The sequence below is a fragment of the Carcharhinus amblyrhynchos genome, chromosome 10, assembly GCF_965287045.1.
Source record: "Carcharhinus amblyrhynchos chromosome 10, sCarAmb.v2.hapA, whole genome shotgun sequence".
Classification (NCBI taxonomy): domain Eukaryota; kingdom Metazoa; phylum Chordata; class Chondrichthyes; order Carcharhiniformes; family Carcharhinidae; genus Carcharhinus; species Carcharhinus amblyrhynchos.
Window position 1 is genome coordinate 45,499,287 of NC_137333.1, and position 26,607 is coordinate 45,525,893.

Below are 26,607 nucleotides of genomic sequence, written 5' to 3' on the forward strand. Positions count from 1 at the left end.
TGCAAAAGCATGTGAAATCGCACAAGGCGGCATCAGGTGTGTGTCCCAACATCATTGCGCGTTTGTCTGATATTTCAGTCGGCAGGCACACACAAGTCAGAAGCACACACAGGAGTCAGAAGCTCACTCACCAACAATTAAGGAGACAATTTAAGTGAATTAAATACCAACTGAGCAGAATTTTACATTGCCCATCTGCCTTTATGTTTGGAGGGCAGGTTTATTGGCATGATGGCCTTTATGTTTAAGCTGCAACCTTGATCCAGGATGGATGAGATGTCTGGGAACTAAGATCTGTGTATGAATGTGTTGCCCAAACATGTTTGGCATAGTTTTAACATTACTAATTATTTTTCATGGGTCAGTAGCTCTCTGAGACAACTCTGCAGGAGGCTATCCCCCTGAGGGAGCACACTGGGAGTGCCAGCCTGCATCATCCCTTTCGTCATCATGTGCCTTATTCCCACTCTGCACCATAGTGCTGAGCTTTCACAACACATGTTTCACCCCAGCCAGCGTGAATTCGAGCTCCGGTGCCAACCATGGCTGAGAACACATTTCGCTCCCACTTCCGGGCCTACTGAGTGCATGCACCCGACAGGTTAAAAACTCAGGCCCACCATACAGGAAGCCTCGAAGGAAGGAACCCTCGTCATTGTCCCTGCTTTGATTCACATCAATGTCCCTACGTAATATGACAAGGACTCCGGCAAGAGAGGCCAAACTGAAACTGTGGACTAGGTGAGTATTACTAGGCTGTAACATAAGACGGGATTTTACAGCCTTGCTTGGGCGAGACTGGGAATTCCGGCCCGAGAACAGTGGAGATTTCCATTGTCAGACCCTCGCCCCTCTGATTCCGTCGTGGGTGAAATGGTAGAGTTCCAGCCATAGAGTTTACAGCTGTTACCCCAAACTCCTACTATTGTTATTGAGGGAAAAGTGCGGAGAGCCGAAAATTCTCAGCAACAGAGATTCCTTAAAATATTTGCAATGCAGATCAGAGTTAAATCAAACTGTAAATGCTGGAAAATCTCAGGAGGTCTGACAGCATCTGTGGGGAAAGAATCGAGCCAATGTTTTGAGTCCAGATGACCCTTAGTCAGAGTGCACACCTGCTAAAATTTTCCAGCATTCTCTGCTTTTGTTTCAGATTCCAGCATCCATAGTATTTTGCTTTTATATTAAGTAAAACTGCTGACATTAGTATATTGGATGAACAGAGGAAACTTTTCCCAGAAAAGCCAACCCAAAGAAAGTGCCTATTTTGTTTTGTTAGCAGTAAATAAATGTGAGGGTATATACTTTTGTAGATACAGCAACATCATTAAAATTGCTTGCAGCACTCACTAGCTACTGCTGTGCAGCACAAAATGATAAATTGGGAGTGGGAAAAGGTGTTTGCGAGCCACTGACAGCATCTCTGTAGGATCTCAGTTAGTGTAAAATTCCATCGGGTCCAGTCCCTCCCTTTGTGGATGTCTCAAATTGACCAGTGTTCACAGATGTTTATGGCTGCAGACTGTTCTGAAACTGTGACCTGTGCTAGTTAAAATGACATTAAACTGTGAAATTATGGGTGGCACATCACTTCAGCTGAACATCAAATCTTGCATTAGTGTCTGAAACTGGCACTCGCAACTAACAAATTTGCAAGTCAATGTGATAGTCTGAAAATGTAGCAGTGGCAGTCGCCTACCAGTGAGCAGCTGCGCTGACAAAGGCCTGCAATAAAATAGCAACAGTAAGATCATCATAAAATTAGAGATGAGGGCACATGTACAAAGTATCCTTGGCTTTGCTTCTGGATCACAGCCGTTGTTAAATTTACATAGTGGCTCAGTAATTGGATTTTATTCTCCAGCACTATTACTCAGTGGGGAGGGCAGGTTTTGGTAGAAATTGTTGAAAAGGGAGATTTGTATTTGAGAGAGTGTCCCTGTTCATCAGAGATCTGTGGTGCAGGAATAAGGCCTCCCTTAGCATCTCTGTTGAAGTGCTGTGTGCGTTGATGGATCTCAGACCTACAGTTGACGGACTGCTGCTTGTACAGCATCCCCCTGACTGTTAGTTTAAAGATGTTATCAAGTTATTTGAGAAGCGTGAAGTCAGTGGCTGCAACCAAGGGCTGTTAAAGGGGATGTTCTGTAGTGTAGCAGCAGAAACAGCAGCAGCAGAAAATGAGTCTCTACTTGCAGTTAAACATAAACCAGATGTTTCCATTGTTCATGAAGCCCCATTTCTAGTCCCATTTCTAGCCCCATTTTTCACAAACTTTTTTTTTAAACTTCAGCACATTCATTCCTTCTTACTTGATTTTTGTTTATATTAGTGCTGGAGAGTGAAACAGAAGCATTTCCACCCGAGTCTTTGCATTCTGCATCATACTTACTAATTATAACACTAAGATGCTTCTGTAGAGTGACTTTACCAGAGTAAAACATCCCAAGATGCTTCACAGGTGCATTAGCAACTTCAATTTGGAACCAGCTGTACACTTAAACACAGGGAAGATTGGTACTGTCAACATACCAAAAATGTGTGACCTGTGTTTGTGATGGTACATTTGTCCACAAACTTACATTGACTTAATGCATGTAAGCAAGTGGAGTAAGTTATTGAAGGAAGTTCTGAGTTGGAAATCAGGATATAAGTGGTGGATTAGTGCAAATTAATATGGGTATTATCTAGCAATCTGATTGGTGAAGAAATTAGCCTTGACAATGAGGCTTTTCACCTATCTCTGCCAAATGTCTATTGTGCAAGTGATCAATCTGGCCAGTCCCTCATGCAAGCTCACTTGAGGCAGTCGGCATCCTAATCCAGTGATGTTGTATGATCCTGCGAATGCACCTTTTATTGCCTGAAGATATACAGCACAGATCTTGTCTGTCATATGGACAGTTGACCTCATTTTTAAGGACAACATAAATAATCTGCATAATTTTTGTAAGTGAAATCATCAAAGAGTTTTTATATTAGTCTATTAATTTGGAATCTGGGACTCTGGCATTCAGCAGAAAGTAGATTCTATTCTTGTAGACTAGGTAACAAATCAATACATTAGGGGAATTGAGCATTGTATGTTGGGTGACCGGTCAGCTCTGCCAATCTTTTGTTTCCACTGATGTTGAAAATCATCCCCTTTTGATTCTTGCACTGGTACTGTTCCCATTAGTTTATTCTTTGTGTGAAACCTAGTGCTGCATCCCATCAGAATTTCCACTGAGTTTAATTGCGTTTTCATCCAGTGTTGACATTCACTCATTTTCTATCAGGGTTTATAGATAATGGAGAAAACACGCTGACTTACATCTTCCTAGTTCAGGGACACTGCCACCAATTGTACATCTTCCAAGTTACCCTAAAATGAGCTAACTTTGCACTATGGATGGAACCTGGAACCATCCCAGTCTGTACTACTGAGTGCTATACTGTATGAAGCATTTACCCACTAAACCTTCAGGGAAGGAGACTGTGTGGTGTGCTGGATTAGATACTAACCTTTCTTTTCTGAAATCCAGATTCAAAAACAGTCCAGACTTGTGGCATGGGAGCTTTTCTGTTTTCTGGCAACAGTGGTCGCACGTGAAATGAATTTAGACAATCCTGTTATTGTTGGGTGCGGTGCTAATGCACAAAGCTAATTTAGTACTAACCTTCTGAGTCAAGAAAGTTCCACATTCAAGCCACACCTCAGGATTTAAGTATAGGATGTATGTATGCTGTTACTCCAGTGAGATAATGAGGACATTTTGAACTGTGAAGTGTCATCCTTTAGACAGATACCTATCTGTCTAAGTGGAGCATCTGGAGGAAACCCACGCGAACATGGAGAGAACATATAAACAGTCACTCAAGGTTGGAATTGAACCCAGTTCCCTAGTGCTGTGAGGCAGTACTGCTAATTGCTAGGCCACCATGCCGCCCCAATAACTTGCTGAATTACATCCACAGGGTAGACATTTAGAATATGACTGAATCTCAGCAAATCGGTGAATTGCTGATAGCTATTATGCAAAAGCAAGGCTTATCTGTGTAAAGTTGGAGGCACATGTTTTCTCGTTGTTGTTTCATCAAGACTGGGTTGAGTTTTGAGATAGAAGGGTCTGTTCCTTGTATTACAAGGGTTGTAACTTGTTGTGTTGGAGAGCTGTGGTGCTTCTGCACCTTGGGTGTTGTTAATTATTTATTGTCTTTGATGTAGAGATGCAATCCTATTTGGCATTTGGCTTTCAGCAAGTTAACTCCTGTTCTGTATGACATAGCACTGTGTAAGCTTCACTAAAGCAGACAGGAAGCATAATTGTTTCAGTTACATGAGACTGCATATGAGTGAAATATATCACAAATGGCAACTTTGAATTGTAGTTTGGGTCTTTATTGAAGATTGTAATTTACACGGCTTGCTCAGCATACTCTGCAGGTAAGATATAAGCTACACATTTCCACAATGTAGAAATGCTAGTAAGAGCACATGGCAACACCATATTGACTCTCCTGTGATAATTCCTCTTTCTTCTCTCAAAATGGCATTAACTCAGGTTAGCAAGTGGAGAGTGGCCACCTGAGTGAGGTACTGGAGAGCTGCTGGACAGCAACAGACTATATCCATTGTTGCATTGACTAAAGGCTAAAATATCTTCAAAGAAATCAAACTCAAATTCCTTTGGGCCAGAATTCCAATCAGGTGAGCTGACCAGAACTGATAAAATACCCTCAAAAAAATTTAATTTGGAAAAACGGTAGTGTGGCTATCTTGAGCAGCACTGTGTACTAGCTCAGACACTCAATTCTTTATGGAAATAGTCACAAATGACAACTATTAAGGAAAATAGAATATTTGTACGTTGATATAAACCAAGATTCTTTGTATTTACTTTTCTACTTGTGGGAAGAATTGGGAATACTGGTCTTTGAGCTATTGCCTCAAATTGATGAATGATGGCCTACTTAAGATTTGGTAACTTGTTAGTTTAATAGGAGGGTGGGGAGCGGAGGAAGGAGGGTGGGGAGCGGAGGAAGGGGGGTGGGGAGCAGAGGAAGGGGGTGGGGAGCGGAGGAGGGGGGGTGGGGAGCGGATGCCTCAGCCTCTCAACCTGCATAACAGGTTTGAGGTTCTTGCTTCCAGTCTGGATGAGAACGAGGGAGGTGAAGTTGGTGAGCAAACTGCACACAGTACAGTGATGCAGCAGGGCATAGGCAAAGAGAAGGTGAAAAGGAACGTAGTAGTAATTGGGGAAAGTGGGGTTAAGGGTATTGACACTGTCCTTTGTCACAATGACAAAGTGCACAGAAGGGTGTGTTGTCTGCCTGGTGCTCGGGTTCGGGATGTCGCATCTGGGCTGCAGAGGAACCTGGAGTGGGAGGGTGAGAATCCGGTCGTTGTGGTAGATGTGGGTGCCAACGACGTAGGCAAAATGCGAACTGAGGATCTGGGGAGGGAGTATGAAAAGCTGGGAATGGAATTACAAAGTAGAACCGACAAGGTGGTTATCTCTGGGCTACTGCCTGAACCGAGAGCAGACGGGCGTAAGGTTGATAAGATTAAGGAAGTGAATGGGTGGCTCAGGGATTGGTGTGGGAGGAATGGGTTTGAATTTATGGGGCATTGGCATCAGTACTGGGGTAGGTGGGACCTGTTCGGGCGGGATGGGGTTGGTCTGAACCGTGCTGGAACCGGAGACCTGGCTAATCGTGTAAATAGGACTGTAGACAGGGCTTTAAACTAATTAGTGGGGGTGGGGGTAGGGGTAGTGGGGGTGGGGGTAGGGGTGGTGGGGGTGGGGGGTAGTGGGGGGTAGGGGTGGTGGGGGTAGGGGTGGTGGGGGTAGTGGGGGTGGGGGGTAGTGGGGGGTAGGGGTAGTGGGGGTGAGGGGTGGGGGGTAGGGGGGGTAGGGGTAGTGGGGGTGGGGGTGGTGGGGGGGTGCGAGGGTAGGTGACATTATGGGGCCTAATGTTAAGGAGAGGGTACAGGTAAGGGTAGAGGCCGCGGATGTCCCAATAATAAAGGGAGTAGGGGGTGTGAGTATGGTTGGTGGCGTTCTGGCAAATAGGGTACAGGTGAAGGCTGTGATGAAGGCACTTTATCTGAATGCACGAAGCATTCGGAATAAAGTGGATGAGCTGGTGGCGCAGGTCGGCACAAATGGATATGATCTGGTGGCCATTACAGAGACGTGGCTGCAAGGTGACAGGGACTGGGAGCTGAACGTACAGGGGTATCAAGTATTTAGGAAGGATAGGCGGGAGGAAAAAGGGGGAGGCGTAGCTCTGCTGATTAAGGATAGCATCAGGGTGGTAGCAAGGGATGATATAGGAACCAAAGAGCAGAACGTGGAATCGTTGTGGGTGGAGATTAGGAACAGCAAAGGGAGGAAGACGCTGGTGGGTGTCGTCTGTAGGCCCCCAAATAATGATCTGGAGGTGGGGCGGGCTGTTAACGCGCAAATAAGTGCGGCGTGCAGGAATGGAACAGCCATAATTATGGGGGATTTCAATCTACATATTGATTGGTCGACTCATGTTGGATGCGGTGGGCTCGAGGAGGAGTTCTTGGAATGCTGCCGGGATAGTTTCCTTGAACAGTGTGTGTTGGAGCCGACGAGGGAGCGAGCTATCTTGGACCTGGTGCTATGTAATGAGGCGGGTAGAATTAGGGACCTTGCGGTGAAGGATCCTCTTGGGGAGAGTGATCATTGTATGGTGGAGTTTCTGGTGCAGATGGAGGAGGAAAAAGTGGGTTCCCGGACACGTGTCCTTTGTTTGAACAGAGGGGAGTACGGTAGGATGAGAGAAGAATTGGCGAATGTGGACTGGGGGAGCGCGTTGGAGGGAGGGTCTGTTGAGGAGCAGTGGAGGATCTTTAAGGAGATCTTTCTTGGTGCTCAGCGGAAATTTATTCCGATGGTCAAAAAGGATAGTAGGAAGAGAGGTAATAAGCCGTGGATAACGAAGGAGGTGAAGGAAAGTGTTAAATTAAAAGCGGAGGAATTTAGAGTAGCTAAGAGTAGTGGGCGAGAAGAGGATCGGGAGAGGTTTAAATGTCAACAAAGATTGACAAAGAAGTTGATAAAGAAGGGTAGGAGAAACTATGAAGCTGGGCTAGCGCTTAATATAAAAAAGGATAGCAAGAGTTTTTATAAATATATAAAAAGGAAGAGGCTGGCTAGGGTGAACGTTGGCCCCTTAGAGGATGAGAGGGGGGACTTAGTGGTAGGGGATGGGGAAATGGCTGAGGTCTTGAATAACTTTTTTCTTTCGGTCTTCATGGAGGAAGACGTGAATAATTTGCCGGGTGTTAGCGATGGAAAGGTGGTAGGACTGGAGGGTCTCAATGACATTATTGTTACTAGAGAGGCAGTGCTCGACAGACTGGTGGGACTGATTGTGGACAAGTCCCCAGGACCGGATGGAATGCATCCGAGGGTTCTGAAAGAAATGGCGGAGGTGATAGTGGATGCCTTGGTGGTTATTTTCCAAACGTCGCTGGATTCCGGGGAAGTGCCGGAAGATTGGAAAGCGGCTAATGTTACGCCGTTGTTTAAGAAGGGTGCCAGGCAAAAGGCAGGGAATTATAGGCCGGTTAGTTTAACGTCTGTTGTAGGTAAAATGTTAGAATCCGTCGTCAAGGAGGAAATAGCGAGGCATCTTGAGGGGAATTGCTTGATAGAGCAAACGCAGCATGGTTTCGTTAAGGGGAAGTCGTGTCTGACAAATTTATTGGAGTTCTATGAGGATGTGTATAGGGCGGTGGATAGAGGAGAGCTGGTGGATGTGGTCTTTCTTGATTTTCAGAAGGCGTTTGACAAGGTACCTCACAAGAGGTTATTGCAGAAGGTCAGGGGGCATGGAGTTGGGGGTAGGGTGTTAGCGTGGATAGAGGATTGGTTGTCAAATAGGAGGCAGAGAGTGGGGGTTAATGGGTGCTATTCGGATTGGCGGTTGGTGACTAGTGGAATGCCCCAGGGGTTGGTGCTGGGGCCTCAGCTATTTACCATTTATATAGATGATCTGGAGGAGGGAACCGAGTGTATGGTGTCGTAATTTGCTGATGACACCAAGATTGGTGGAACGGCAAATTGCGCGGAGGGTGTGGAGAGTCTGCAGAAGGATCTAGATAGGCTGGGTGAATGGGCCAGGAACTGGCAAATGGAATTTAATGTTGGCAAGTGCGAGGTGGTCCACTTTGGTAGGAATAATGGTAGGAAGGACTGTTACTTACATGGCGAAAAACTGCAGCAGGCGACGGTGCAGAGGGACCTCAGGGTCCTTGTGCATGAGTCGCAAAAACTCAGCCTGCAGGTGCAGCAGGTGGTCAGGAAGGTGAATGGGATGCTGGCCTTCATAGCGAGGGGGATTGAATATAAAAGTAGGGAGGTCTTGCTGCGGCTGTATAGGGCATTGGTGAGGCCGCAGCTGGAGTACTGTGTGCAGTTTTGGTCGCCGCACTTACGCAAGGATATTTTGGCCTTGGAGGGAGTGCAGAGGAGGTTTACTAGGCTGATACCGGAGTTGAGGGGGTTGAGCTATGAGGAGAGGCTGAATAAACTAGGCTTGTACTCGTTAGAGTTTATAAGAATGAGGGGAGATCTCATTGAGACGTATAAGGTGATGAATGGGATGGATAGGATAGAGGTGGAGAGACTCTTCCCGCTCAGAAAGGACACTAGGACTAGGGGGCACAGCCTCAAGATAAAGGGGGGACGGTTTAGAACGGAGTTGAGGAGGAACTTCTTCACTCAAAGGGTGGTGAATCTCTGGAATTCTCTGCCCGTTGAGGTGGTGGAGGCTGCCTCGCTAAATATTTTTCAGACGCAGGTTGATAGGTTTTTGATAAGCGAGGGGATTGAGGGTTATGGGGAGAGGGCGGGAATGTGGAACTGAGCCACGACAGATCAGCCATGATCTTATTGAATGGCGGGGCAGGCTCGAAGGGCTAGATGGTCTCCTCCTGCTCCTATTTCTTATGTTCTTATGTTCTAATTCACTTTTGGGTATGGACACATGGGGAAGGCCAACATTCTTGTGCCCATTTCTAGCTTAGCTCAGCCACTTGAGTGTGCAGCTATGAGTCAGCCATACTTGTATGGGACTGAAGTCACACAGAGGCCAGGTAAGGACAAGCATTAATGGGGCAGTTACATTTTTATGAGCAAAAGAAAACTTCATTGTCTCTTTTACTGATACAGTTTTTTTAGCTTCAGAATTCAAAATTTTAAACTACCGTGTGGGATTTGAGCTCACTTTCTCTGAACTATTAGTCTATGTCTTTGGTTTACTCATTCAATAGTGCGGCCAATGTACTATCCTATTTGTGAGTGGGAACTGAGCTTTCTGAGAACTTTTCTCTACAGTTCACTACATCACATAATATTTATTATTATTCTAAAAATGTGACCAATGCTGATCTGGCCATCATTTGTTGCCCATCCCTAAATGCCCTTGAGAGGATGGTGCTGAACTGCCTTCTTGAATTGCTGCAGGTTATGTGGTGCACTTACACACACTCCGCTGTTATGGAGCAAGTTCCAGGATTTTGATCCAGCGAGATGAAAGAATGGCAATATAGTCCCAACTCAGGATGGTGTGTGGTGTGGAGGGGACCTTGCAGGTGAAACTGCCCTTATGCTTCTCGTGGTAGAGGCTGAGATGTTTGGTCTCTTACAACCACAGTCGTCTTCTGTTGTGCTAAGTATGATTTCAACCAATGGCGAGTTTGTCCCCTGATTTCCATTGACACCAGTTTTTTTGGGGGCTTCTTGATGGCGCACTTGTTCAAATGCTGCCTTAGTATTAAGGGCAGCCACTCTCATCTCACCTCATGAATTCAACTTTTTTGCCCAGGTTTTGGGGGCCAAGGCTGTAATGAGGCTTTGGACCTATTTTCCCTTAGTGGAACATCAGGAAGGTTATTGCTGTGTTAGTGCCATGTAACAGCACTGTTGATGACATCTTCCATATATCTAGGCAATTTTACACATAATCAGGCAGACACCAGTATTGTAATTATGTTGCACTAACTTGATTAAGCGTGTAACTAGTTTTGGACCATAAGTCTCAGTACAACAGCCAGAATGTTGTTTTGACCTAAAGCTTTTGCTATATCCTATTGAGTGCCTTCAGTCACTTCTTGTTACCACGTGGAGTGAATTGAATTGGCGGAAGACTGACACCTTAATGGAGCGAACGTCAGAGCGGGCTGAGATGGATCATCTATTTGACACTTCTGACTGAAAATGGTTGCAAATGCTTCAGTCTTGTCTTTTGCACCAAATTGCTTGGCTCCAACATCATTGAGGATGAACGTGTTTGTGAAGCATTCTATCTCTGGTTACTAGTTTAATTATCCTCCACTATTCCGATCTGGATGCAGCAGGACTGCAGAGTTTAGATCTGATCTGCTGTTTGTGAGATCACTTGTCTATCGCATGCTTCTTCCATTATTTAGCATGCATGATGGTGGAGTCTGGAATATTGACTATATGGTATGATTCAATGAGTATGACTACATCAACCTGTTGCTTGACTAGTTTGTAGGATGCTCTCCTAATTTTGGTACAAGTCCCCAGATGTTACTGAGGACTTCGCAGGATTGAGAGGCAGGATGTGCATTTGGCATTTCTGAGTATAGATGAGTATAGGTTGTCCATCTGGTTTTCTTCTTTGACTTTTCTGTAGCGTTTTGATTTACCTGACTGACCATTTCAAAGGATAACCAAGAGTCACCCACATTGCTGTGTGGCTGGAGTCAAATACAGGTCAGACTGGTAAGGACAACAGATTTCCTCATTGAAGAGATTAGTGAACCAGACAGATTTTTGATGACAATCTGGTAGCTTCATAGTTGTCACTACTGGCCACCTTTTTATTCCAGATCTTATCATTAATTGAATTTAACTGCCAGCAGCTGCCACGGTGGGAGTTGAAATTGTGTCTCGGTTTGCTATTTGTGGTTTTTCCTGCGTGCCCTGCCACTGCTCCCCAATACCAATCTGATCTACTGCAGGGATGCTAGTCCACATAAATGTAACAAATGGATCAGTGCACGTGATCCACCAGCCACTCAGTTCTTAATTTCAGCTACATCCATGTTGCCAGATTCAGGGTTCTAAGCAAATCCAGAAGTAGAAACTCCAGAAGTGTAAGGAAGCATGTGTATTTATATGATGCCATTCCCATCCGAAGCACTTCACAGTCAATGAAATACTTTTGAAGTGTAATTACTGCTGTAATGTAGGAAACACAACAGATAGTTTGCGTACAAAATAGTCTTGTGAAAAGCAATCTGATAATGACCAGATTATCAGTTTAGTGGTGTTGGTTAGTCATAGTTGATAACATTATACCCGATTCTTAGCTACTGGTGGGCTAGATAAAGATCAATGACTGCTGTTCTGGCTGGGTATGGTGCATGAGGCTAGAAGACTCAAATGCCTAAAATTTTAAGAGCAAATTTAATCAACCAGCACAGACCCTATAGAAGCTAATACTGTTCTCGTATTTTAAAACTACAAATTCAAATTGATGTTTGAGGTTCTGAATCATTTTTCTTATTTTCAAGTGAAATTGGAGTTTAATGCAGGCATGTGCTGGAGTAAAAAGATGCTGTAATGTGGCTGTAAATGACTGCAGCTGTAATGTTAGAATGGGAGACTGACGGCCTTAAATCTGAGAGGTTTCATGATGGTAAATGGTGTAATTGTGAGAGTAACAATAATCATGTAGCACACCGTGAACAGGCATTTTAACAATTATCGATTACAACAACTTTTTGAAAGGTCAATTGTTTTAAGCCAAGGGATCAACCACGAAATTAAAGTATTTATCACTAATTGTGGTTGATGTTGTCAGAATCTGTTCCTTTACTGGAACTTACTCCAGTCACTGCAATTTGAAACTCTTGAGTAAAAGAGAAGCAAAGGATAAAGAAAATCAAGCCATAGTAGTGTGTGGCCCTTCTTCACTTTCCACCTTCCTCTTCAGTGTGAAACACATTGGGAGCTGAGGGTGGTCCATTGGAGTGGCAAATGTGCTGACAAATAATAAGATGCCTGGTTCATGATTGCCTATGTCATCACATTCCTAATTTCTGTTACTGAGGAAATGCTGTAGCTGGGCCAGGTGTTTACAGAGCTATGATAACAGAAAATCAGAGGGATAGTTACTCTCTACCATCAAATCCCACTCCAGGGCTTGAGCACAAAAATCAAGGGTAACACTCCAGTGGAGCACTGAGAGAGTGGCACAATGTCAGAGGAAACAGGTGCTGTCGGAGGTGCTGTCTTTCAGTGGAGACATTCAACTGAGGCCCCCCTCTGCCTACTTTGGGGGGGCGGGCTGGGGGTGGGGTTGTGGGCACACAGAAGATCATAGAATCCCTACAGTAAAGAAGGAGGCCTTTCGGCCCATCAGTGGACACCAGTAGAGCTACAACTGGGTTCACTCTTGAAAAGGTGCCACTTAAGTCCAGCACTGGAGCATTGCCACTTCAGGAAGTGAGTCGTGGTTTGCAGGAAGCAAAGAAGGAAAGTTGCAAGAAGGAAAGAATAACAGTGTATTGTTCTCTGTGATTATTAATTTTTCACAATGACATTGGTGAGTGGCTGTGCTGTATTTTCATTTCTCAAAACAGAAAACCAGCACCGCTGAATGTGTTTGGTGTTGTAATCATCGAGCGGTTGTCACTGTGGAGAAACAGCCAGTTAAGGTTTGCAAAACGTTAAGAATACATTTGAAATTAATGGTTATGAGACACTGCTGCTTTCATTGGGTGAAAGTTATAAATCACTTTCTTTTTCCTTGCATTTGACTGCTAAAGTTGAGAGGAGTAGAAAGTTCACTTGTGTTCAGTACAACTGGTACTGAACTTAGTTCAGCAAGGAGGCTTTGCACAGATCTGTAAAGTACATATGTTTAACATATTGAGACAGGAGACATTAGGTTCACTTGTCCATGGTCTTATTCCATATGCACCTGGACAACACATGTCTCCTTCATTTCTCCTATTGAAGATAGAAGTGGAAACTACTGTAATTCAGTGGCACAGTGCACTATGCCATAGCATGGAAGTCTGTGACAGTTCTTGCCTGTGATTTTTTTCATCAATTGAGCTGCCAATTTTAGAAAAAGAGATGCACCGAGGTTAAGAGCTTCTGATGAAAGAAGAAAAGAAAATGGAAAAGTGAGTCATTATGGACTACTCCTGTGCATTTTTCCAGCCACTGCTGACAATGAAACAAGCAGTTGTTCGCTATCCCACTTTCCCAGTGGCAAGTGATAACTGTGAAGAAACCTGTAGAGAAGAAAGAAAGTAAAACTTTTGGAAATGAAGATTGCAATTGCTGGATCCTTGAATGGTGCATTTCAGGCTCTGGTGCTAAGTATTTCTTATGCTTGTGTAGCTGACGCTGCCCCATATGACTGAAGAGGCTGCACATTGGAATAGGGAACAGGGAGTTATTAAAGTGCCCTTAATCGTTGAGTGCATCCATCAGCTGAAATCCTCATTCCATTGCAGAATTTCCTCAGTCACACGTTTTAGTTGTAACTGGTTGCTCAATCCATAACATTTTACATTTATTCCGAGAAGCAGTGGGGGCGATTCTGGGGAGTAGGCTATGTAGGGTTGGGGGGGTGGGGGCTTGCAGAGATGGATCATGGAATGGGTCTTGATGGGGGAGTTGAGGGAGGCATTTCAGGTGTCTTGATGGGAGGGCATGTCGAGGATTGGGTAGGAGACCCATTGAGAGGGCCCCAATGCCAGCGACCCAAATCAGGGAGTGGGTGGCAATGATGAGAGGTGGTCCCAGTGTCTGCAAATGAGGGCGAAGGTCTTCTAGAGCACTCTGAGATAGGGGCGCTGTTGTGAAACGGTGCCCGAGCACTCAGAAGATGGGCTCAGCGAATATGTTTCCACCACCCCATCAGGCAGTGCATCCCAAATCCTGATTCTTTATTACATAAGAGTTATTCTTCATGTTGCCTTTGGCAATGTTCCTAAGCAGCTAATTCTGTGCCTTCTGGTTGTCAGTCATTGGAAACAGTCCCTCTTATATACGCTACCTTCAAGATTTTAAACATGTCCACCAAATCTCCTCCAGACTTTTTCTGCCCTAAGGAGAATAACCTCAGTTTCTACAGTCTGTCTACATTATTATAAGCCCTTAACTCTCGAACCATTCAAGTAAATCCCTTCGCTGTACCCTTGAAGCCTTAGCCTCCTTCTAAAGTATGTGCCCAGAACTGGACACAGTCTGGTAGCTGGATCTAAACCAGTGTTTTCACGTTGGTTTAACCTAAGTTCCTGGCTTTCGGACTCTACGCCTCTATTTATCCCAAATGCTTTTGAATTATCTTTGTTTTCGTCTGTCCTGACAAATTCAAAAGTTTTGTGCACCAACAATCCAAGTCTGCGTTCTCGCACCTCCTTTAAAATTGTACCGTTTAGTTTGTATGATCTCTTCACTCTTCCAAAGAACAAAGAAAATTACAACACAGGAACAGGCCCTTTGGCCCTCCAAGCCTGCAGTGACCATGCTGCCTGTCTTAATTAAAACTCCCTACGCTTCCAGGGACCATATCGCTCTATCCCCATCTCATTCATGTACTTGTCAAGACGCCCTTAAAACTCACTACTGTATCCGTTTCCACAACCTCTCCTGGCAACAAGATCCAAGCACCCACCACTCTGCGTAAAAAATCTGCTTCATACATCTCTTTTAAAACTTGCCCCTTGCACCTTAAACCTATGCCCCCTAGTAATTAACTCTTCCATCCTGGGAAAAAGCTTCTGATTAAGAATTCTGTCCATGCTTCTCATAATCTTGTAGACTTCTATCAGGTTCCCCTCAACCTCCGTCGCTCCAGTGAGAACAAACCAAGTTTCTCCAACCTCATAGCTAATGCCGTCCATACCAGGCAACATTCTGATAAATCTTTTCTGTACCCTCTCCAAAACCATCACATCCTTCTGGTAATGTGGCATCCGGAATTGAACACTATATTCCAAGTGTGGCCTAACTAAGGTTCTATAAAGCTGCAACATGACTTGCCAATTTTTAAACTCAGTACCCTGGCCGATGAAGTCAAGCATGCTGTATGCCTTCTTGACTACCTCCTCGACCTGCATTGCCACTTTCAATGACCTGTGTATCTGTATACCCAAATCCCTTTGCCAATCAACGCTCCTAAGGGTTCTGCCATTTACTGCATATTTCCTATCTGTATTAGACCTTCCAAAATGCATTACCTCATACTTGTGCAGATTAAACTCCATCTGCCATCTCTCCGCCCAAGTCTCCAACTGATCTATATCCTGCTGTTTCCTCTGATGGTCCTCATCACTATCCACAAACCCACCAACCTTTGTGTCGTCCGCAAACTTATTAATCAATCCAGTTACATTTTCCCTCCAAATCATTTATATGTATTACGACCAGCAAAGATCCCAGCACTGATCCCTGAGGAACACCACTTATCACAGCCTCCATTCAGAAACGTACCCTTCCACTGCTATCCTCTGTCTTCTTTGACTGAGCCAGTTCATCTCTGATCCCATGTGACTTTACCTTCTGCACCAGTCTGCCATGAGGGATCTTGTCAAAGGCCTTACTGAAGTCCATGTCGACAACATCCACTGCCCTACCGTCATCAATCATCTTCGCCACTTCCTTGAAAAACTCGACCAAGTTCATGAAACACAACCTCCCCTTCACAAAACCATGCTGCCCCTCACTAATACGTCCACTTATTTCCAAGTGGGAATAAATCCTGTCTCGAAGAATCCTCTCCAATAATTTCCCTACCAACCAAAGTGGATCACCTTGCCCTTTTCTGCATTGTGTTTCATCTGCTACGTGCCTGCTCAGTCCATGAGCCTGCATCCTCGAAGTCTATTACGATCTTCCTCATTGTTTGCTACACTTCTAAGTTTCAGATTATCTGCACATTTTGAAATTGTACCCTGAACTCCAAGTCCAAGTCATTTATGTATGTTAAGAACAGCAATGACACAAGCACTGAATCCTGAAGAACATCACCATATAATTTGTTCAAATATACATATATTCATATTTACAAGTTTGACTTTGTTGTCGAATGTTCAGCAGTTATTAATAGTCGTCAGTTAGTTATTTATTTCATTTTCAAGTTTTTTGTTGATTTTTTTAATAAAAAGCTAATCAATCATTTTCCTAAGAAATGAATGACCATCTATTGTATAAAATACTAAAATCATCATGACATCAACAAAGATAATCAGTGCACTCAACTTAAAAATGTACAACATTGAAGTATTTTTAAAAAGCTATTCAAATTTAGTCAAGAAAGTTACATAGGAATAACATAGAAACTCAGCGTCAGCCAGCCCTCAAAACTGCCATCAATCAATTAAATCATGCCTCATCTGTAGCTTAGACCCTAATACACTTTCCTAGCAAAATTTCACCAATCTCAGTTCTGAAATCATGTACTGACCTAGCCTCCTGTTCTTGCAATTTTTCAAATCTTTCAAATGAAGTTTATTCCACTGTCAGATAATATTTGGCAGCTGATTAAAAAACAAAGTTAGCAACAACAGTACAAGGCCACCATGATTGAAGGTGATGACAGAATCAGTAAGTTAAGAAAGCAGTCCAAAAATCAATTCTGGGTGGTCAATAGGTAGATAAAATGAGCTGGAAATTATCAGGCATTACTAAATAATTACAGAAAAAGATCATTCAACCCAAATGGCCTTTGCCAGTGTTTATGCTTCGCATAAAGCCTTTTCCCACCTTTCACCCAACTCCACCAACATATCCTTTTATTCCTTACTCCATCCCGTGATATTTAACTTCCCCTTATGAATGGGTCAACTGGCTGGTTTTAGCTACATTTCAATAAGAGAAGAGTAGCTTTCTCCCCCCTGTTCTTCCATCTCCTTTGCAGCTAAAAAAAGTTATACATAAAGAAGGAAAAGTGAAAACCCAGCAGATTGGGAGAGCTACAAAGAGTAACGAAAGGATAAAAAGAAATAGGAGGCGCAAAACAGGAACGTGAGAAAACCTGCAAGGGATATTGTAACTAACACTAAAAGTTTTTATAAGTAGAAAAAAGTGGTCAGGGGGAATGTGGGCCTATTAAAGACAGATGTAGCTGAGACTATAATGGACAATAAGGGAATGGCAGACTTGTTAAATGACTATATTGTATCCATTTCACAGTCAAGGAAGAAGACAAAATATCAGTGGTACAAAGAAACATAAAATTAAATCAGTGGGAGAGACTTATTTAACTTAGCACAAGTAAAATGACAATAAAGAAAATAATGGTACTTAAGATATTCAAGTGCCCAGGACCTGATGCTTTCTCCTGCTAGATATTACAAAAAAAATTGAGGAAATTGCAGATTCTTAAAAATTTTTTCATAGGGTGTGGATGTTGTTGGGATGTTGGTACTGTGATTGTTCCACCCTTAATTCCCAGTTAGAAGGTAGTGGTGAATGGCCGCTTAGAACTGTTATGGTCCCTGCATTGCAGGTATACCTATGGTGCTGTTAGGGCGGGAATTCCAGAATTTTGACCCATCGACAGTGAAGGAACAGTGATATATTTCCAAGTCAGAATTGTGAGTGGCTTGGAGGGAATCTTCCAGATGGTGTTCCCTTGAGTCTGATGCCTTCATCTTTCTAAATGGCAATGGTTGTGGGTTTGTAAGGTGCTGTCTAAGGAGCCTTGGTAAGCTCCTGGAGGATACCTTGTAGATAGTACACACTGCTGCTACTATGCATTGGTGATGGAGGGAGTCAATGTTTGTCAATGGGGTGCAAATCTAGCGGGCTGTTTTGTTCTGGTTGGTGTCAAGCCTCTTAGGTGTTGTTGGAGCTGCACCCATCTAGGCAAATGGAGAGTATTCCATTACACTCCTGACTTGTGCCTTGGTGGACAGGCCTTGGGTAGCCAGGAGCTTGCTGCAGGATTCCTATCCGCTGACCTGCTATTGTAGCCATAATACTCAGATGGCTAGTTTAGCTCAGTTGCTAGTCAATGGTAGCCCCCTAGGATGTTGATAGAAGGAGACTTACTGATGGTAATACCATTCATTGAATGTCGAGGCGTGAGCAACTGAGGAGAAAAATAGGAGTAGGATGAATTACAAGAGGAAGGAAGGAGGCAATGTCTCCAGCGCCGCCTTGGACTGCCCCTAAAAAGCTCACTCAATACGAAACCAGCAAGTGCAATAGCAATTCCTCGCACACCTTTCCTTCTCTCTGCCACTGGCCATTACAGTGTTCATTTCAGTCACTATTTTCAAAAGAAAGGTTAACAAAACAAAAGTTCCAATCTCAATTAATTAATTGAACCATACCATATTGCCTATGAACTATTCAGCCATCTGCATTCCTCAGTCCCTGTCATTCATGCACCTTGGCCGACCTGGTGTTATTCCAATGGCTGCACTTCAGTGGCGGAGACTGCAGGTGGCCTTGAAAGATTTGGAAGGCAAGGACAGGATGGCCAATAGTCTCCTCCTGTGCTGTGAATTACAATGACTCTAAGGTCTGACTGCGTACTGTACCATCTCTGCATTGGCTGGTAGCTGAAAGGCAGCAGCAAGAGCTCTAACACAGTATCCGGTTGGGAGAATGAATAATGTCATCCTGAGAGAGGACACCTTCATGCTGCCTGGGCCTACAGCCACTCTCTGGGGACATCGTCTCAGCAACCCTAGTAATCTTTGGAAGCACAGCTTGCAGAACTGTTGTGAACTCTGCAAAACACTTTAAAATCTCTAATCCACAATAATGATGGTTTGCTGAGGCTGGAAAGTAAGAACATGTGCTTGCGTCATCTGTAGCTTGTAAACTAACAAAGATTATGCAGTGAGAGGAAAGTTAGATGTGAGAAGGAGGAGTAGATATGAGGACTTGTCATCTGCAATAGTTTGAGCCTTGCCACGAGCTACAATCTCAGCAACAGTTGTTCCAATAATGACCAGCGCTGTTCAGGAAAAGTTTCCCTGCCACTTAGTGCCTACTGCCTGCAGTTATATACCACCTCGCCCTGCAAGGGAGAAGAAAGTGCCTCAATAAGTGTTGTGCAATCCAAATGGTTTATGTGGCTGTCAGGGTTGAATGGCTGGCAGGTATGTAAGTTGCAAGATGTGGGTGCAAAGTTTGCAGCAATGGTAAGTGTTTGAGAGTGAAGTGAAGCTATGAATGTTAGCTATGTGTGCTGATTGAAAGAGATTGAATGATAGGGCATTGAGAAGTAGCTAAGGCATTCAGTAGGATATGGCATTTATAGATGTATTCATTAACCTTGAACACTCTGGTGAAGTCATTGAATTTATTGCAACTTTGCATTTGTCCCTGGGGCTTGACCTCTGACATTGACCTCTGTGGGCATCTGTTCCCACTGCCTTTTGACCATGTTTCTGGTAGGCTTCCTGCACCGCCTGAGGATATAGGGGAGCTCTCCTCACAATTTCCTCTACTGACACCTCCAGAGCAGTGAGCAATTTCCTCTATGAACACCTCCAGTGATGTGCCCAGCTAGCCAATCAGCAGGAGTTAGACTGACTGTCTGCAAAAATCATTCCAGTAAGTAGGCAGCACAGTGTTGGTGTGCTGCATACATCACAATCAAGTGAACAGGTTAATCGTGTAACATGACCCCTATGCCTTTTTTCAGAGTCTATCTTTGGCATATGGGGATAGAAAAAATGGGAAAAGAAATTTGATAATAACTGATTAGCTGTAATATCAAAATAGGTGTCTCAGCCAAAGCTTCCAAATGAGATAACATCACTGACCTTGTTGGGAAACAGGGGAAACGTTTTGACCAGTCTATGTTTTATGAATCATTGGCTTAGTGCTTCTGTTGTGTGCCATTTGAGTCTGAATAAAACATCAATATTTAAAAATGATAATTCATGGTTAGTAACCTGAGGCTGTGATTAGGCAGCAACAGTGTCACCAGTGACAAATCCCACAAAGTGGATGGAGATGTAGTATTTATCATGATCAATTTGGGATCCTTTCATCCTTCAATCTGAATTATTTTCAATCCATCCAGTTCACTCCTATGTAGGGATTACATTGCTAATCTGTCTTGTTTCAAAGAGTATAAAAGGCTGTGTTCTTTTTCTTTGTGTCTTTATTCATTTTTATTCAGGAACTTAGAAGGATCTTGCATCAAAACAACATCTGCACTAGAGCTACAGGAATGCATGGCCCATGGGAACTAGGTAATGGGAAATAGAAAATGGGTCATTTTCCACTTGACGGTGGGCTGGGAATTTGTTTGAATGGACAGCCTGCACATTGTAGAATCTGACCAGTTCTCATTCCATTAGCATAGTTGGAAGAAAAATTGGGTTCATTCGGCAATTGGCAGGTAGTCCACTGTGCCAGATTATCACAATTGGATTTGTAAATTAACCCAAAATGCCCTCATAGAAAGTGGGCTGGAAACATGCAGTTTGAATGAAATTCAGTTTGGTAGGGGCAACGTTCTACATTCTGTACACTGCAGAAATTTACACTGATAGTATGAGCATTGTTTGGGTGTAATTTAGGGTAGATTTTCTATTGCTAGTGTTCAGCTTATATTACCAACTGGAAAATGAGATGGAAGTCCACTTTTTTTTGCCACATCCAATTTACAATTGTGAATTAAATGTGTTATCAAAGAATTACTTGCCCCATCATGGGCAGATGCTTGAAAATGAAGCCAAAGTGACACTGTGTCATCCATACTATTTTCCAGCATAGCACTGTACACATTTACAGTCCGTATAAAATGGCTGTTCAAGATTGCGAGGTACTGATCTGCAACGAAGCTCAATCATTGTACATGTTGATTCATCCTTACCTTTGACGCTTGGGATTGTTTTGAGCTTTAGGCAACAAATCAACAAAAAGCCAGTCAGCTGTACAGAGACGTGTAAAGCATTGTTTCCGCAAGGAAGCCGTTCTGTTTACTTTCTCATTCATATGCAATTTCATTTTTTTTTTACATTTCTCCATGGGATGTGGTCATTGTCCAATTTATTTAGAATCACCAGCACTGGATTATTTAAATCGGTCCTCACGTCCAAGGCAACTGTCGTGATGCTTTCATTTTCAGAGCCATTCATTTCATGAACATGGGTGCCACGAGACCAGATTTTTGAGCTGGTTGAAGAAGTGGAAAATTAGAACCCAGTGTTCACTGAGGGAGCCTTTCTAAAGGACTCTTTGTCCAGACTTTCCTGGTGAAATTGTCATAAGGAAAGCGAGGCACATAAGCTTGCTGTTGATCCCTCACCTTTAAGAATCACTACTTCAATTTTTCTCCACTGACCCTGCTGTATCTTGGATTTGTTTGCCCTGAGCCCATACATCTGTATGTAGATGAGGTGAAGGGTGTAGCCACATGCTTCCTGTTGTTTTGCTATCTTTGATTTGAGTTCCCACCAAAAGAAACCAGCACATGTACAAAAGGGATCATGTGATAAACATAATATCCCATAGGAGGAAAACATCATGAAGAGCAAAGGTCTGAGCAACTGAAGATCCTGCAAGAGTTTAAAGACCAGAAACAACACTCGTGGCACTTTGAAAATAGCAGCAATTACCTGATAATTATTAAAGGAAATAAAACCAGAATAACTGTATCAGAGTTTTATTTTAGAATTGCACTGTTTGAGGAGAATGATGAAGATGAGGAGACATTAATGCCCAAATTAAGTATTCTCAAAACATCCTCAACAGAAAACGTTTTCACTCTCTGAATATGCAATCTGAATCACAGCCATATCACTGGCTAGCCTGGGAGCTGGCATGATTCTTTTGTTCTCTGACAATAAAAGTTTTCTGCATTGTTCTGTCAGAATAGTGTGTCAACATGTTGTTTAGTGATCAGAGTTACACACTTGAACCATGGCTGAGAACATTCTCTAGAATTTAAAGCAGCGACAGATTTAATTAAATCTTGTGTGGTCCAAACATCAGCACTGAATGCACCTTCAGTATTCTGAGCTCTTGACTCCATTGTGTGGATAGGTGCGGGGAATCCTGCAGTACAGCCCAGCAAAGTTGTCAAGGATTATATTGGCATACTACATGTTGCAGTTAGGAACTGGTTAAACGTTTCTTTGTACCATGTGAAGAGAAAGAAGGTGAAGACCTTTAATCTCAACCTGACAAGGATGCTGTCCTTGGGTTTAATTTGCTTAGACCTCTGCTGTTCCTTTCATTTTTCTTTGTCAACAACACCTCCACACAACCTTCTGACAACTTTGGGGTCTTGACTACAGAAGATACCCTGATGCTGATCCATTCTACCTCTCACTGTACCTCCATCTCCTTAAGACTTGCAATACCTGTGGCACTTGTAGCATTGCATTTTAGGTGCATCAGTCTCTCACAGCTCAAGAGCTAGTCAGCAGTGTGATTCTCCTCCGGTAAAATACAGTCTGGTTTAGGCAGGATCATGTGAGTGGATTGATGTCTGCTCCACCATGTATCTGACAGATCAAGGATAATCCAGGTCCTCCTGTTTGGTTGGAATGTGGCCATATTACTCCCTAGCTTGCTGCACCCTTCAGGAAGCAAACTCGGTTTCCAGTTTTCAGTGGAAATTGTAATTGGTCCAGTTCAACTACTCCCAGTTGAGCTACTACCTTACAAAGCATCATTCAGACTCAACTTTGGGTCTGTTCTCTCTCCACAGATGCTGTCAGACCAGCTGAGATTTTACAGCACCTTCTGTTTTTTTGTTTCAGATTCCAGTATCCGCAGTGTTTTGCTTTTACCTTAGTGACCTAGTTTGTAGCTTTCTTCCTTCTGCATACTGGAGAAATTAACAGTCTCTTAAGCTGTCATTTTACTTTCCTACCCTTCAACAGATGTTCTATAAATCCCAGGTACTTTCCTGTCAGCTTTGTCCTCAGCATTTACGTTAGGCTGACATGGAAAATGCAGTTATGGTCAGCACAGGTTGGGTGTGTATGGTTTTATGCATTGCTCCAAATCGTAAAGATGATGACTGCACATGCCATCAGTGTTGATCATCCTGTTTAAATCCCACAAATGTCACTCGCCCTTTTCGAGTAAGCTTGCACAAGAGTGCACTAATGTTCCCTCCCCGTCTCTCCAAAGTGCTTATACATTCAAAGAGTCAGGAATCAAATTTCTCTTCAATTTGATTTAAGAATCTAATAATCAAGGCAATGAATACGGTGAAGAGATTTTTTTCAGATAATTCAGAAAGCTCTTGTCACTGTGCTACTTCATTTCTTAACAAAATAGCAGAAGGAATAACTGCAAATGTAAACAGCAGCTCTTTTTCAACACAGAAAGCTGTTGGAACTTGGCTAACATATGTTCTCAGGCATAAAAAACTTCAGACGCTGACAACAGCAGAATAGTACTGAGAGCAGGGGAGGGGTTGAGCCAGTATACTGAAGCATTTACAGGCTCCTGTTAGTCTTTTGGATCCTGCCGGAGTCTGGTGTGAGTCATATCTTCTACGTAGAATACAACAAAGGCAGCATTCATGTGGCATGCTGTGGGATGTTATGGCACAAGACTATTGAATTACACTAAAACCTGCTTATAATGGATGGTCAGCCGCTGACCTATCTGTGACCTTTATTATACAGTGGTCTGGTTTAGCTTCCCTTGTGGAAACATCATTTTCTCTGTAAAACAGCGTGTACCAGTCTCACTACCTCTACCATCATGAAGGGCAAGAGTAGCAATGACAGGGGAATTGGCAACTCTTCTAAATCCCCTCCGTGTCACACACCTACCGAGGTCAATATTCTGTGCTGTGGACCATCATCATCACAAATAATACAGTGGTTCAAGAAGGCATCCCCACAGTATCATCCTCTGGGCAACTAAGGAGGGTGGGGGGAGACAATAGCCTTCATGCTAATAATTAAAAATAAGCTAAGTAAATTAAACATTAAATAGGGCTTTCTGGCCTCGCTCATCCCAAACTTGGAAAATCCCGTCCTTTCTGTGGTTCGCCCTTCACCTGCTCCAGTTCCCATTGTGGATGGAACAGGAAAATTTGCTCCCTAAATATGCCTTACCCAATAATAGCTGTTCAGCAGTCTGCTCATAATTCAGTAAAATATTGAATAAATAATATAAAGTCTCAAGACTGATAAAGATTTTGCAAATATGACCAAACTAAATAAAAGTAAATGAGATATACAAAAAGCAAAAAGATAATCTGAAATATCAACATTAATATGTTTTTGGTAATGAACCTCGTGTTTAGTTGCTGCAACCTACAATAAGAAGAGAAATTTTCCAATATTCAGTATCAACAGCATGTCAGCTATGGCTTAATGATTACATGCTCACCTTTAAACAAGACTGATCATAAACTGTAGCCCAATTTCAAGCATCTGAGTGCAATCTGTAGGTTAGGATTTAATTGCACTACAAGAGTACTGTATTTGCAGTGTCTCGTTAAACAAGAGCAGTTAGGTTTTCCTGCAGTTCAGGTCACTGGAAGGTTTTTGATGGGTGGCAGAGGAAAGGAGGAGTTGGACAATCTGAAATTGTTTGAGAGTGACCTGAAATTGTCGCAATGGTCAGAGAAGGGGATGGGTGCTGATAGATAATATTAGCATGTGAGGGAATGATGGTGGTTTGGGGTGGGAGGTGATTGGGTGGGGCTGGCGCTGAAGAATTTTGAGGAGAGGAAAGACTATGGAATGGGGGTTGGGGGGATGTAAAGAATGGTTTCTAGATTTTGGTCTCTTTGGCTTCTTTTCCCAGTCCTCAGTTTCCTCTCTTTGCTGCCTTCAGGTGGCCTCCTCCTTCTTTAAACACATTAGACAACAGCTGTTTGACTGATTAAAAATTCTTGATGACAGGGAAACCAAATTTTATTGTTTAAAAATACTATAATATTTGTAGAATTCATGTGATCAAATGTCTTATGATCTGATGTACATGCTGAAACATTGTATGATCATATGTCTCCAGGAATGCCAGCAACCAAAGTTGGCATCCATACTGCAGCAGTATTATCAGGCTAACAGCCCCTACCCATCACTTCAAACATGAGCAAGCGCAGCATGTGGAGGGAAGGCGTCTCTGGACAAGAGCCTGTCAGGCCGACATCTCCAATATTTTGGTTAGGATTTCCCAGACACTGCCGTCCTACATCAGCCACCTTGCTGTGTACAGTGTGGCAGCATTGCAGCTGCTAGGATCAGGAGATCCCTCTCTCGATGAACAAGGCCCCCAGGATGACAACGAGCTGGGAAAGCCAACAAACATAAAATAAACTGAAATCATTTCTTGTTGGCAGAGCTCCAGAAATAGACACAATTCCAGGGGAGAGCATAAGAAAAGGGAACGTTATAGAACATATGATCACATGGGAAATATTCTCATCCAGTTTATTGTAGATACAGTGACCATTTTGGACTGAGGACATCTGGGGCAGAATTTTTCTCCCCCTCTGCTGCGTGTTTTGTGGCGATGGGAGATGACACCCTGTTCACTGGCAGTGGGGTTTATGGTCCAGCCATTGTCAACAGGGTTTCCCATTCAATAAACCCCTCACCGCCGAAAGACCCACAGCAGGGTGTGCCACCGGTGTTGGCCACTTTAGGACTTGAACAGCAAGTTAGGTGTAAAGATTTGCATCCTAATCAGTAATCTGTAAACTGTCTGTGCTTTATATGCTCTGTCTGAGGCCAGAACTCTCCATTCACCTGACAAAGAGGGTAACCTCGAAAGCTAGTGAGTTTACTATCAAATAAATCAGTTGGACTTAAACCTGGTGTTGTCAGACTTTTTATTATTCATAAGATTCCGCCATTGTAAACAACAGCAAGATTTTGGCACTAATGTACTTCCCTTGGGTATCCCAGATACATGTGTTTCACTATATATTAACAAAGCTTCTCTTGGTGGTATTCTTATTGGAACTGGCTCTGGAATAGTGTTTGCAACTTATATTTATCAATTTGGTTCATAATGTCCATTGTTAGTAAAGTGCTTGTGAATGGAGTCTGGTACAGTGTGCTAGAATTAGTGCATGTCACAGATTTGATGCTGAAGTCAAGGACACTCTGCAGTAAGCAGCTGGAGAAATCTGCAGTACTAAATAATGTACAGTTTTGAAACTCTTAGAGAAATAGTTACTGGCAAAAGGTGATAAATTTACTCATCATCATAAATTCCTATCAACCCAGACTCAGAATGGCTCACGTGGGACTTCTGAACTTGGGCATTCTCTCTGTTGGACGGGCATACACCTAATAGCTCTTTGTGAGCATTATATATAAAGGATCCTCCCTCCTTCATGTTCCCTTATCCTTTGTATTTGAAAGAGTAATTTCAGTATATCAAGACCAAATTACAGATGTGCTGTAGATTGCATTTTTGAAATTATTTTAATTAGAAATCATGCTGATTATTGAAGTCAAAGTGGACTCAGTTGACCACTCCAGTATTTGAATACCATAAATTTGGTTTTGAAGATTTTCTTCTTGCATCAAATTTTTATAAGATTAAGTGGCCCCTTTAATCAGTATTTATTGCTAATTAGTCCATGTTGCCTTCCAGTTAGCATGATGCAGTGCATATTTCTTACACAATTAGCGAC

The 26,607-nt window shown here is 43.1% G+C and overlaps 1 protein-coding gene across 1 annotated transcript in view; it reads left to right on the forward strand.

Moving 5' to 3' along the window:
• Positions 1-26,607, forward strand: part of maml2 (mastermind like transcriptional coactivator 2) — a 394,218-nt gene that overhangs the window by 206,238 nt on the left and 161,373 nt on the right. The gene's annotated exons all lie outside the window — the stretch shown is intronic.